This window comes from Neovison vison, chromosome 11, assembly GCF_020171115.1.
Source record: "Neovison vison isolate M4711 chromosome 11, ASM_NN_V1, whole genome shotgun sequence".
In the NCBI taxonomy this organism is placed as follows: domain Eukaryota; kingdom Metazoa; phylum Chordata; class Mammalia; order Carnivora; family Mustelidae; genus Neogale; species Neogale vison.
In genome coordinates this window covers 28,189,481-28,193,653 of record NC_058101.1, presented here as the reverse complement: position 1 = coordinate 28,193,653, position 4,173 = coordinate 28,189,481, and positions in this window count along the sequence as shown.

Sequence of the window (4,173 nt, the reverse complement as noted above, 5' to 3'; positions counted from 1 at the left end):
GGTAGCTACGGGTAGCAAGGGCAGGTGACAGGAACAGACATTAGTCCCAGTTACCATCCCTGATAAGCTAGGAGTTGAGGTTAAGTAATGCACTCAAGTTAGATCATACTTCTTGAGTCATCATAGAGTTTACATCATTTTGTTAATTTCTATGTAGGCAATCTTTGTATTGTTTGCCAATACAACTCATAAAATGATACTTAGATTTAGAAATAAATCATAAATTTTAAATATCATGTTTCAACATTGCACTTGGCTCTTATAAGTCACCTATATTATGGGACTTGGATTTGCTGTGACAATGTAGCTTGATTCCAAACTGGACAAAAGATATGAAACCACTGTCTTCAAAATACTGCACAATAGCATACGAGTGTGATATTTGAGAGAAGGGGAGAAAATGAGTTGAACCCTGCCCAAAGGTAATTTCTGAACTATGACAAAATGAGATAAAGCAGAGCCTAATGGTCTAGCTTAGTTGAGGAGCCTGAAATATGATCTTGGAGACCAAAGTGGTTAGAATTGCAGAACAGAGTTTCAGAGAGGAGGAAACTGTGCAGACAGAGAGCTCCAGAAATCTGCAAAGAGGTCTTCTCAAGTCTTTGGTGGAATAAAATAAAATAAAATGCATCTTCATGTCATTTACAAGAAATGGCTTTTTAAAAAGATTTTATTTATTTGTTAGAGAGAGAGCATGAACTGGAGGGAGAGGGAGAGAGAATCTGAAGCAGACTCCATGCTGAGTCAAGAGCCCAACCCCAGGGCTCAATCTCACCACCACAAGATCATGACCTGAGCCAAAACCCAGTCTGCTGCTCAACCCACCCAGGAGCCCCATGTACAAGAAATGTTTTAAACAGAGAGGTAAGGGGATAGAAGAAGGTAGAACGTGTAAACTCTAGTAATAAAACAGCTGATTTAGCTATATTAGTATCAAAGTAAATTCAAATCAAAAAGTTATTATTAGAAATACACAAGAACATTGAATAATGATTGAAGTGTCAATTGATTAAGAAGCCATAACAACCCAACTTGTATGGGCACCTAATGACAAATCTTCAAAAATTCATGAAACAAAAACTGGCATCACTGACAAACTCACAACTGCATGTGATTTTAATACTTTATTCTCAGTAATTGATAGGATGAATTTAAAAATCAGTAGTAAACTAGATTTTGAGCAACGAATTTATCCTAACTGACATTTATATAACACTATACCCAACAATGGCAGAATTTATATTTTAAATTTTACTTGGCACATTCACCAAGACAAGCCATATGGTGGACCAGATGCCAAATCTCAGTAAATTTCAGAGGGCTGTAAGTATAAAGAATATATTCTATGTTCAAAACAGAATTAAATCAGAAGTCAATAGTAGAGGGGTATCTGGAAAATCTCCAAATATGTGGAAATCAAGCAACATACTCCAAAATAGCCCGTGGTCAAAGAAGAAATCAGTAGGAAAGTTTTAGAATACTCTGAACTAAATGATTAAAAAAAAAATCAAAATTTGCTGTATGCAGCTAAAGCAGTATTTGAAGGCAAATTAGTTTTAAATGTTTGAATTAGAAGGAGTAAAGTTTTAAAAATAAATGCTCTTCCCTGATATGAGGAAGTTGAGAGGCAACGTGGAGGGTTTGGGGGGTAGGAAAGGAATAAATGAAACATGATGGCATGAAGAGGGAGACAAACTGTAAGAGACTCTTAATCTCTCAAAACAAACTAAGAGTTGTGGAGAGGAGGGTAAGGAGAGGGTGGTTGAGTTACAGGCTTTGGGGAAGGTACATGCTATGGTGAGTGCTGTGAAGTGTGTAAAACTGGCGATTCACAGACCTGTACCCCTGGGGCCAATAATACATTATATGTTAATAAAAAAATAAAAATAAAATAAAAAATTAAAATCAATGATCTATGTTTCCACTATAGAAACTAGAAGTAAATTAAAGTCGGTGTAGAAGGAAAGAAGTAAAAATAAAATAATAAGTAAATGTATCGAATACATAATAATGATAATAAAAATTATAAGCAGAAGCTAATGAAATCTTAGAAATCAGTAAAGAAAATCAATAAAGATAAGAGCTAGTTCTTAGAATAATTAATAAAGGGCACCTGGCTGGGTCAGTAGTGGAGCATGAGACTCTTGATCTCGGGGTTATAAGTCCGATTACTTGAAAGTAAAATTTTTAAAGAAAATAAAAAAATGAATTGAAACCTCCTAGATGACTAATTGAGAAAAAAAATAAGGGATCATAAATTCTCAACTGTAGACTTGGCACGGTTCACTGGTGGGCCAGTTGGAGATTTTTTGATGCTCCTTTTTTGGTTACATAAACACCATACTTTTGGGGGGAATAAAAATCCCCCAAATTAATGTCACTCAAGACAGTCTATGGTGCTGTAACAGCGTAATATCCAAAATCATCCAGAAATAGGCAGTGAAGGAAAATATAAAGTTCTGCTTAGGCAACAGTTAAACTGAGAAAACAAGGATCCTAAATAAGGTTAAATATTTTTTTTTGAAGGGTTAAATCTTTATTTTTCTCCTTTTTATCAGAACTGAAAAAGAAGAATTACAGCAAAGTGCCTCCTACCTAAAATAGACCTTAATAAGAAACGGGAATCTAATTTTTATAAGAAATCATCTGGGTGGTACATTTTTAGTGGGTTTGTTTTAAAAAAAATAATCCAATTAGCAAATAGGATAAGAGCATAGACTCTGAAGCCAGACTTCATTAGTTAGCATTCCAACTCTACCACTTGCCAGCTGTGTGTCCATAAACAAGTTACTTAATGTCTGTGTGCCTCTCTTTCCTCATCTGTAAAGTAGGGGTTAATAATATTAACGCCAATCCATTATAATTTAAAAGGCAAATATTTATACGTGCTTAAAATAACTCTCACACAGTTGCCAAATAATTAATAAATAATACTTTAGATCACATTTACAATCATCATCAATCTTTAATCAAGGCAAATTTTTCAAGTCTGATGTTCAAACAAAACGTTTAAATAGAAATCTAAGTTCTAAGACTTACTGTCCAAATTTTGGCATAAATCGCCCTCCCTTCCAATTTTCACCTAGTCCCCCCCATGATATTCCTTCTCCACCAAGCCACCCACACATAAAAGCGTGTGCCTCGTATTGTTGAACTGACTGTTCTTAACTCTTCGTTTATCAGCCTGAGAACAAGAAAAGCAAGATTGAGGCCGCTGTCATGAAACTCTTAGGTAATAAAGTTAATAGCACTGTTCATAGTACCTAGAGCAAAGGCAAGGTGAGCAGAGGAGAGATTTTCATTGTTGAAGTCCCAGAACACAGAGACTTTTACGGCAAAGGTTTTAACAGGATTTATACCCATTTCATACCAGATAATCACCTACCACCAGGCCTTTCACCAACTCATTGGTTAAGTTACTTAACCTTGCTCTGTGCCTCAGATCCCTCATCTGTAAAAAGTGGCCATTAAAAGACTAGGTTGTGAGATACAATGGGTGCCCACATACGCATGGCAAAGAATATCATAAATGTTAGCTACTTCTATTTTGTGGGAATCAGTCGGTTCCGTTTGAGCCTTGTCTCTGCTTTAGGATTTATGGTAATAATTGCAGGACTTAGAAAAAAGGGCTTTGGGGGACATGAGTTTGAAGCCGAGGGACCGCGGGGAGAATCTGACAGCACCAGAAGGGCAAAATCTGTTAGAATCAGCTTAAGCCTGGTCATCAGAGCTGAAGCCCAATGGCCGGCAACTTCCTTGCAGAGCGGTTAACATCTGCAGTAGGGGCCTCGGGAAATTTCTGGACCTCGGAAGAAGGCAGAAGGGGTGCTCAGCACAGCCTTTACTCCACTAAATTGCCGCAGAGTTGGCCCGCGGCCTGCACGCTCCGGGGGGCGTCTTTACCCTGAGAAGTGTCCACTGCGCGGTTCCAGCAGCAGAGCCGAGAGCCGGCGGGTGCTGCCGCCAGTCCCACGAGGGACCAGGCTCTGCCGCCGAGGTCCACACCCCAAGCACTGGGTCCCAGCCTCCGACCTCGGGGGCGTGGCTCGTGAGGAGGTCCACCCCTCCCATTGGCTAAGGCTGCCCCGGGGGGGGCGGAGTGAACGCGCGCCAGTCCCGGACCCTACAGCTCCGCCCCATCGCGGGTCCTGGGGGAGGAGGAGTAGCCTGGGT